The sequence below is a fragment of the Oncorhynchus nerka genome, unplaced genomic scaffold, assembly GCF_034236695.1.
Source record: "Oncorhynchus nerka isolate Pitt River unplaced genomic scaffold, Oner_Uvic_2.0 unplaced_scaffold_2327, whole genome shotgun sequence".
NCBI classification, from domain to species: domain Eukaryota; kingdom Metazoa; phylum Chordata; class Actinopteri; order Salmoniformes; family Salmonidae; genus Oncorhynchus; species Oncorhynchus nerka.
This window is the reverse complement of record NW_027038970.1, coordinates 29,117-39,727: the sequence shown is the minus strand read 5'-3', so window position 1 is coordinate 39,727 and position 10,611 is coordinate 29,117. Positions and strand designations below refer to the sequence as shown.

General features: G+C 43.0%; 1 long non-coding RNA gene across 1 annotated transcript; it reads left to right on the top strand.

The window, feature by feature from the left end:
* Window positions 1–1,294: 1,294 nt before the first annotated feature.
* Window positions 1,295–2,856, top strand: LOC135567232 (uncharacterized). Its single transcript, XR_010462294.1, has 2 exons — window positions 1,295–1,623; window positions 2,031–2,856. It is a non-coding gene; the product is annotated as an uncharacterized LOC135567232 (long non-coding RNA).
* The last annotated feature ends 7,755 nt before the right edge of the window (window positions 2,857–10,611 follow it).

Here is a 10,611-nt window from a genome sequence, read left to right as displayed (position 1 = left end):
GCTGTACTGTTCAGTAGGATAATAGTAGACCAACATGGTTAGGTAGGACACAATATATCTGTTAGATAGGAACAACAGTAGTGACACATGGTTAGGTAGGACACAAGATATCTGTTAGATAGGAACAACAGTAGTGACACATGGTTAGATAGGACACAAGATATCTGTTAGATAGGAACAACAGTAGTGATACATGGTTAGGTAGGACACAAGATATCTGTTAGATAGGAACAACAGTAACGTTATTGATACAAACCCTCAATGTGAAGTGATATTAATCCATAAATACAGAGCACAAGTACAACCCTTTTATATAAACCTTTTAAGGTAGTAAGAAAATAAACATTCACTTAATATTTCAATAAGTCCCCTGCTAGTAAATCACCTGCTGGTAATAACTAGCGTGACATTGTAGTGCAGAGACCAACGGTGCTCGTTAGCTCGTCATTAACACGGCTAGCTAAGACAGCAACAACTTGGTTAACTGGCTGAAATAGGTCTTCAATTCATGAACGGCTAAATAAATATCTACAGAGCCACATTCGCTATTGACTTTAGGATATATGAACCAGTTTTCCAAAAGCACTATTGTGTTATACAGTTTGAAACAGTTTTTATGTACAGAGGAAGAGGACTCGAACCTGCTCTCAGAATATCTGTCAGACTGAGGAGCGGGCAGACCAACTTCCCAAATAGGGGAGAAGCACTCAAAACCTACTAGTTGTTCTTTCAAAGAAAATTATACAAAAATGGTAGGTCCGAAGACCTCTCGTATTACCAACCTTACTACAATGGCAGCAAATATCTTAATGAATTCAGTAACACATAATGAAAGGAAACGTTATTTATATCACCCCTTTTCCCGAGGTGAATGGTTTCACCCACTACTCTCCCGGAACTGAGGCTTTGACGTCAACAGTTTCACTTTGTTCCACCTTTGGTGAGCAAAACAGCTAATAACGTAGCTAAATACTGACATTATTCTCAATCGAGATATCTGTTCATATCTAAACACATGCCTCTGCTTTGGTCTATTCCATTGATATTGTCAAACTGAACATTACATTGAACATGTGAGTCATTTAGCAGACGCTCTTATCCAGAGAGACTTACAGTAGTGACTGGATACATTTTCATACGTTGCATTGGCAGGACAATTCCATTAGTAGTTGGGAGGAGAGCAGAAACAGCCTAACACCTCCACTGATACTGTGTAACCTGTCTGCAGTCAACCAGCCATCCAGACTGAAGTGAAGGCCTTGTTACAGAATGAAAACACCTTCTCTTTCGTCGGCATGGCAACCTGTAAACATGTCAGTGGCGTCACAATGTTGCACAACAGCAGCAGAACATTGGATGGAGGGTCATTGTATCATTACACAGTGTCACTGTCTATTCTACTGTATTGGTACATGTGGTATTACAATACATTAGAAGATCTGTAGATGGGAGCATTGAAACAATTTACAACACATCGTCAACTAGCAACCTGCTCTGTTTCAGTGCTGTTTAAATATCCCACTTATTTTATTCTGCTGTTAGAGGCCATCAGTAGAGACAGTCAGGAAAATAGTCTTTGTAGCAAGTTTTTTTCTGTCAAACCTGGGAAGTGTGTCTATATAGGTAAGTATATATACAATTAGGATGTTACTTTAAGGTCAAATGTACTGTAACTGTCTAGTTGTGGAGAGAATCTAAATGTATTGTTTATTGACCTCCTCACCTCTCCATTCTAGCACCATACGTTCTGTTGTTTACTGATCTCCTCTCCATTCTAGCACCATACGTTCTGTTGTTTACTGATCTCCTCTCCATTCTAGCACCATACGTTCTGTTGTTTACTGATGTCCTCTCCATTCTAGCACCATACGTTCTGTTGTTTACTGATCTCCTCTCCATTCTAGCACCATACGTTCTGTTGTTTACTGATCTCTTCTCCATTCTAGCACCATACGTTCTGTTGTTTACTGATCTCCTCTCCATTCTAGCACCATACGTTCTGTTGTTTACTGATCTCTTCTCCATTCTAGCACCATACGTTCTTCAGAAGCTGGACAGCATATGAATAGAATCCATCTTCTCTCACCTTCTCCCCTCAAGACCAACATCACACAAGATGCTTCAGAACAACAACAACAACAACAAGCTGGTGAAGTTGCTACCCAACAGGAACAACCAATATATTTAAGTTCTATAGTCTACCAAGTGTTAATGTCATTGTAGAGGGTGGGTCCCAAAGACCCTCCCCATTAGTGATTAAGGGGACTTGAAGATTCATATGTTTTGCTGCAGGCCTTATAATAGATACTGTTTCTATGTGTCTAAACTCTGCCACTATACGTTGTACAAGCATCTATATTAGTCTTTGTGGTTAGGCCCTGGCTGATGTGAGAGTGGGCTTGCAGGCTGGGTCTGAGTCTATATTAGTCTTTGTGGTTAGGCCCTGGCTGATGTGAGAGTGGGCTTGCAGGCTGGGTCTGAGTCTATATTAGTCTTTGTGGTTAGGCCCTGGCTGATGTGAGAGTGGGCTTGCAGGCTGGGTCTGAGTCAGACTGAAACTAGATAAAGAGAAGTAACCACTGTCTGGTTTTGACATGTTGATATTGTGTGGTAGTGGACAATGCTAATGAATTCACAGAAGCTACTGTACCAGGTTACTTTATAAGGTAACCTCAGCTTATTGATACACACATACATTGACGTAGGTGATTATACCACCAGGTAGTGACCACATGTATATAATCAGCTGTGCCCTTAGGTGGGTTGCAGAACTTACTCTGAAACATACATGCTGTGTTCCCGTTGTCAACTTCTGTCTGCAACCACATTAATAAATGAATGATTGATTTACTTAAAGATATTGTCTGGTTGCTGATTTCACCAATAAGTAAATGATTGACAAGGAACAAGGAACCTGCCCGACATCACCACCATGAATGTAGAAGTTATATAGTCTACCAACTGTTAATATCACCACCATGGATGTAGAAGTTATATAGCCTACCAAGTGTTAATATCACCACCATGGATGTAGAAGTTATATAGTCTACCAAGTGTTAATATCACCACCATGGATGTAGAAGTTATATAGTCTACCAAGTGTTAATATCACCACCATGGATGTAGAAGTTATATAGTCTACCAAGTGTTAATATCACCACCATGGATGTAGAAGTTATATAGTCTACCAAGTGTTAATGTCACCACCATGGATGTAGAAGTTATATAGTCTACCAAGTGTTAATGTCACCACCATGAATGTTTAAGTTATATAGTCTACCAAGTGTTAATGTCACTACATGTTTAAGTTATATAGTCTACCAAGTGTTAATGTCACCACCATGAATGTAGAAGTTATATAGTCTACCAAGTGTTAATGTCACCACCATGAATGTAGAAGTTATATAGTCTACCAAGTGTTAATGTCACCACCATGAATGTAGAAGTTATATAGTCTACCAAGTGTTAATGTCACTACATGTTTAAGTTATATAGTCTACCAAGTGTTAATGTCACTACATGTTTAAGTTATATAGTCTACTAAGTGTTAATGTCACCACCATGAATGTAGAAGTTATATAGTCTACCAAGTGTTAATATCACCACCATGAATGTAGAAGTTATATAGTCTACCAAGTGTTAATGTCACCACCATGAATGTAGAAGTTATATAGTCTACCAAGTGTTAATGTCACCACCATGGATGTAGAAGTTATATAGTCTACCAAGTGTTAATGTCACCACCATGGATGTAGAAGTTATATAGTCTACCAAGTGTTAATGTCACCACCATGGATGTAGAAGTTATATAGTCTACCAAGTGTTAATATCACCACCATGGATGTAGAAGTTATATAGTCTACCAAGTGTTAATTTCTATCCTACTGTGATACTTGTGAGTTGATATGATGTCATTGATGATTTCTAACAGATTTCCACACAGTGGAGTCCCTGCAGATTGTGAAAAACAGGATGTGTCACACACTGTGGTCACACCCAAACAGCTCTTTGCTGTACGCCCAGACTTAACACTAAGTCACACAAGACAAGTTTGTATCAGTGGAAAAACACTAGCATTTAACAGACAATTCTCTAAGTAAAAAAACAGTATAGCATGTCTCATTTACCACCACACCTGTTGAGTTGACTTGGGTAACAGACCTCTAGCTTCTACAACACAGAAAGTTAGAGGTGACTTTCCCAAGTCAGTCACTGACAATTAGGTAAGATATTATAGGACACTATGTGTAACTGCTGCTCTGTCAGCAGTTTCCTGTGGAGTTTTTCTGATGTCAGTGTTTCCTTCTGATTTGCTTAACAGTTTGCCACATAATTGAAGTAAGGAAGTAATGAGCTAGAAATCATATAGCCTAGCAGTATTTCTCACTCTTCAGTCCTCTCTTCATGACAGTAGACGTGTTTCGCTCAGTGGAGCCCCAGTTAGAGAAAGATATGATACCTGCAGTGATATTGGTGATCCTGTTCTGGAGCACAGGTATGTTTCGAAATTGTAAGATATATTACAATTTGTGCAGCTAGAAAATAACATCCAGCTGGAAGCAGGCAGTAAAAATGTGTCTCAAAGCAGGACAATGATGTGATCACCTGTAAATGTACTTTACTGTAGTCGAACTGTCCATCTGGGGACAGGCACTAATATCAGTTAAGGTGTGATGGTCAGTCTTATTAGAACCAAGGTAAGACCCAAATGCAGACAACAGGGTTCAGGCAAAGACAGGTCAAGGCAGGCAGGGGTCGATAGTCCAGAGTCAGGGGGCAAAGGTACAGGACAGCAGGCATCCTCAGGGTAGGCAGATATCTGTAATCCAGAGGAGGGCAGAGGTACAGATCAGCAAGCAGGCTCAGGGTCAGGCAGGTGGGCTCAGAGTCAGGACAGCAGGCATCCTCAGGGTAGGCAGAGATCTGTAATCCAGAGGAGGGCAGAGGTACAGATCAGCAAGCAGGCTCAGGGTCAGGCAGGTGGGCTCAGAGTCAGGACAGGCAGAGTGGTCAGGCAGGTGGGCTCAGAGTCAGGACAGGCAGGTGGGCTCAGAGTCAGGACAGGCAGAGTGGTCAGGCAGGTGGGCTCAGAGTCAGGACAGGCAGAGTGGTCAGGCAGGTGGGCTCAGAGTCAGGACAGGCAGAGTGGTCAGGCAGGTGGGCTCAGAGTCAGGACAGGCAGAGTGGTCAGGCAGGTGGGCTCAGAGTCAGGACAGGCAGAGTGGTCAGGCAGGCGGGCTCAGAGTCAGGACAGGCTCAGGGTGGGCTCAGAGTCAGGACAGGCAGAGTGGTCAGGCAGGTGGGCTCAGAGTCAGGCAGGTGGGCTCTGAGTCAGGACAGGCAGAGTGGTCAGGCAGGTGGGCTCAGAGTCAGGACAGGCAGAGTGGTCAGGCAGGCGGGCTCAGAGTCAGGACAGGCTCAGGGTCAGGCAGGTGGGCTCAGAGTCAGGACATGCAGAGTGGTCAGGCAGGTGGGCTCAGAGTCAGGCAGGTGGGCTCAGAGTCAGGACAGGTAGAGTGGTCAGGCAGGTGGGCTCAGAGTCAGGACAGGCAGAGTGGTCAGGCAGGCGGGCTCAGAGTCAGGACAGGCTCAGGGTCAGGCAGGTGGGCTCAGAGTCAGGACAGGCAGAGTGGTCAGGCAGGTGGGCTCAGAGTCAGGCAGGTGGGCTCAGAGTCAGGACAGGTAGAGTGGTCAGGCAGGTGGGCTCATAGTCAGGACAGGCAGAGTGGTCAGGCAGGCGGGCTCAGAGTCAGGACAGGCTCAGTGTCAGGCAGGTGGGCTCAGAGTCAGGACAGGCAGAGTGGTCAGGCAGGTGGGCTCAGAGTCAGGCAGGTGGGCTCAGAGTCAGGACAGGTAGAGTGGTCAGGCAGGTGTGCTCAGAGTCAGGACAGGCAGAGTGGTCAGGCAGGTGGACTCAGAGTCAGGGTCAAGGGTCAAAACCAGGAGGACAAGAAAACAGAGACTGGGGAAAAAGCATAAATACAGGCATAAATACACAGGGGATAATGGGGAAGATGACTTCACCTGGAAGGGGGTGGAGATAATCACAAAGACAGGTGAAACAGATCAGGGTGTGACACAATGTTCTCTCTAAGCTGCAGATAAATCAGCCAATAGCGAGAAGCACAAGATTGAACTTCACTAACTTTTCGAGAGCAGCTGGTCACCAACCGTTTGATCGCGAACTGGTCGATCTCCATGGTATTCCTAGTGGATCGACAAACACTTCTGTAAAAACCCACGATAAAGCCTTGTGTCAAAGTAACCAAGAGTGGTATGGTGTTGATATGGTCTAGTCATAGTAACCAGGAGTGGTATGGTGTTGATATGGTGTAGTCATAGTAACCAGGAGTGGTATAGTGTTGATATGGTGCAGTCATAGTAACCAGGAGTGGTATGGTGTTGATATGGTCTAGTCATAGTAACCAGGAGTGGTATGGTGTTGATATGGTGTAGTCATAGTAACCAGGAGTGGTATAGTGTTGATATGGTGCAGTCATAGTAACCAGGAGTGGTATGGTGTTGATATGGTGTAGTCATAGTAACCAGGAGTGGTATGGTGTTGATATGGTCTAGTCATAGTAACCAGGAGTGGTATGGTGTTGATATGGTGTCGTCAAAGTAACCTGGAATGGTATGTTGTTGATATGGTGTCGTCATAGTTACCTGGAATGGTATGGTGTTGATATGGTGTCGTCAAAGTAACCTGGAATGGTATGGTGTTGATATGGTGTCATCATAGTAACCTGGAATGGTATGGTGTTGATATGGTGTAGTCATAGTAACCAGGAATAGCATGGTGTTGATATGGTGCCGTCATAGTAACCAGGAATAGTATGGTGTTGATATGGTAAAGTCAACACCATTTGATATTGTGTAGGCATAGTAACCAGGAATGGTATGGTGTTGATATGGTAACGTCATAGTAACCAGGAGTGGTATGGTGTTGATATGGTGTCATCATAGTAACCAGGAATAGTATGGTGTTGATATGGTGTAGTCATAGTAACCAGGAATGGTATGGTGTTGATATGGTGTCATCATAGTAACCGGCAGTGGTATGGTGTTGATATGGTGTAGGCATAGTAACTAGGAGTGGTATGGTTTTGATATGGTGTAGGCATAGTAACCAGGAATGGTATGGTGTTGATATGGTGTCGTCATAGTAACCAGGAGTGGTATGGTGTTGATATGGTGTAGGCATAGTAACTAGGAGTGGTATGGTGTTGATATTGTGTAGGCATAGTAACCAGGAATGGTATGGTGTTGATATGGTGTCGTTATAGTAACCAGGAGTGGTATGGTGTTGATATGGTGTAGGCATCGTAACTAACACCACCACTGTTCTAGAGTTTCCCCTGTTAACACCATCAGTGTTCTAGAGTTTTCCCTGTTAACACCACCACTGTTCTAGAGTTTCCCCTGTTAACACCATCACTGTTCTAGAGTTTTCCCTATTAACACCAGCTCTGTTCTAGAGTTTTCCCTGTTAAAACCATCTCTGTTCTAGAGTTTTCCCTGTTAATACCATCACTGTTCTAGAGTTTTCCCTATTAACACCACCACTGTTCTAGAGTTTTCCCTGTTAACACCACCACTGTTCTAGAGTTTCCCCTGTTAACACCATCAGTGTTCTAGAGTTTCCCCTGTTAACACCGTCACTGTTCTAGAGTTTCGCCCTGTTAATTCCATCAGTGTTCTAGAGTTTCCCCTGTTAACACCATCACTGTTCTAGAGTTTCCCCTGTTGACACCATCAGTGTTCTAGTTTCCCCTGTTAACACCATCACTGTTCTAGAGTTTCCCCTGTTAACACCATCACTGTTCTAGAGTTTTTCCTGTTAACACCATCACTGTTCTAGAGTTATCCCTGTTAACACCATCACTGTTCTAGAGTTTCTCCTGTTAACACCACCACTGTTCTAGAGTTTCTCCTGTTAACACCATCACTGTTCTAGAGTTTTCCCTGTTAACACCATCACTGTTCTAGAGTTTCTCCTGTTAACACCACCACTGTTCTAGAGTTTCTCCTGTTAACACCACCACTGTTCTAGAGTTTCTCATGTTGACACCATCACTGTTCTAGAGTTTCTCCTGTTAACACCATCACTGTTCTAGAGTTTCTCCTGTTAACACCATCAGTGTTCTAGAGTTTCCCCTGTTAACACCGTCACTGTTCTAGAGTTTTCCCTGTTAACACCATCACTGTTCTAGAGTTTTCCCTGTTAACACCATCACTGTTCTAGAGTTTCTCCTGTTAACACCACCACTGTTCTAGAGTTTCTCCTGTTAACACCACCACTGTTCTAGAGTTTCTCCTGTTAACACCATCACTGTTCTAGAGTTTTCCCTGTTAACACCATCACTGTTCTAGAGTTTCTCCTGTTAACACCATCACTGTTCTAGAGTTATCCCTGTTAACACCATCACTGTTCTAGAGTTTCTCCTGTTAACACCATCTCTGTTCTAGAGTTTCCCCTGTTAACACCATCACTGTTCTAGAGTTTTCCCTGTTAACACCATCACTGTTCTAAAGTTATCCCTGTTAACACCATCTCTGTTCTAGAGTTTCCCCTGTTAACACCATCACTGTTCTAGAGTTTTCCCTGTTAACACCATCACTGTTCTAGAGTTTCCCCTGTTAACACCATCACTGTTCTAAAGTTATCCCTGTTAACACCATCACTGTTCTAGAGTTATCCCTGTTAACACCATCACTGTTCTAGAGTTTTCCCTGTTAACACCATCACTGTTCTAGAGTTTTCCCTGTTAACACCATCACTGTTAACACCATCACTGTTCTAGAGTTTTCCCTGTTAACACCATCACTGTTCTAGAGTTTTCCCTGTTAACACCATCACTGTTCTAGAGTTTTCCCTGTTAACACCGTCACTGTTCTTGAGTTTTCCCTGTTAACACCATCACTGTTAACACCATCACTGTTCTAGAGTTATCCCTGTTAACACCATCACTGTTCTAGAGTTTTCCCTATTAACACCATCACTGTTCTAGAGTTTTCCCTGTTAACACCATCACTGTTCTAGAGTTTTCCCTGTTAACACCATCACTGTTCTAGAGTTTTCCCTATTAACACCATCACTGTTCTAGAGTTTTCCCTGTTAACACCATCACTGTTCTAGAGTTTTCCCTGTTAACACCATCACTGTTCTAGAGTTTTCCCTATTAACACCATCACTGTTCTAGAGTTTTCCCTGTTAACACCATCACTGTTCTAGAGTTTTCCCTGTTAACACCATCACTGTTCTAGAGTTTTCCCTGTTAACACCATCAACATGTCCCTTTACTCTGGTAAATGTGATAAATGGAATATTATCCACTTTCACTGCAACAAACCGAAACTAAACCAACTATGTAAGAGATGTTGTAGACAGAACGCATCGGAGTAGGATTCTATTGCATTGACACGACTCATCCTGTACTCGACACAGACCGGTGGGGCAGAACCAATCAGAGCTGCAGGAGGACTACATGCAAATAGAGCATTGCCATATATGGATCTGTTCCAGTTACTTTGAACTGGACTGTGTTTACAGCTGTAGGAGTAGGATTCTATTGCCTTTATAAGTGGATAAACAGGTTCATGTCAAGCCCTGCAGGTTTCTTTCAAAAGTCTCATGGAATGTAGGTCTACGTTGAACACCACACATTGGCTGCTACTGTAGACTGAATGACAGAACAGCTGTTTACATGTTCAAATGTTATGGGATGTAGGTCTACGTTGAACACCACACATTGGCTGCTACTGTAGACTGAATGACAGAACAGCTGTTTACATGTTCAAATGTTATGGGATGTAGGTCTACGTTGAACACCACACATTGGCTGCTACTGTAGACTGAATGACAGAACAGCTGTTTACATGTTCAAATGTTATGGGATGTAGGTCTACGTTGAACACCACACATTGGCTGCTACTGTAGACTGAATGACAGAACAGCTGTTTACATGTTTAAATGTTATGGGATGTATTTTATCTATAGTTTTTGATGGTAGGTCACTCTGGTAGATCTACATTATGATCAAATAGCCACAGTAGCCCACTTGTCCACTGTTAACGGTTAGTTAAAGGGGGTACAGCCTCTGTGTTCACAGTAAACACACACTGTTAGAACTGTAAGTTAAAGGGGGTACAGCCTCAGTGTTCACAGTAAACACACACTGTTAACTGTAAGTTAAAGGGGGTACAGCCTCTGTGTTCACAGTAAACACACACTGTTAGAACTGTAAGTTAAAGGGGGTACAGCCTCAGTGTTCACAGTAAACACACACTGTTAGAACTGTAAGTTAAAGGGGGTACAGCCTCAGTGTTCACAGTAAACACACACTGTTAACTGTAAGTTAAAGGGGGTACAGCCTCAGTGTTCACAGTAAACACACACTGTTAGAACTGTAAGTTAAAGGGGGTACAGCCTCTGTGTTCACAGTAAACACACACTGTTAGAACTGTTACTTAAAGGGGGTACAGCCTCTGTGTTCACAGTAAACACACACTGTTAGAACTGTATGTTAAAGGGGGTACAGCCTCTGTGTTCACAGTAAACACACACTGTTAGAACTGTAAGTTAAAGGGGGTACAGCCTCTGTGTTCACA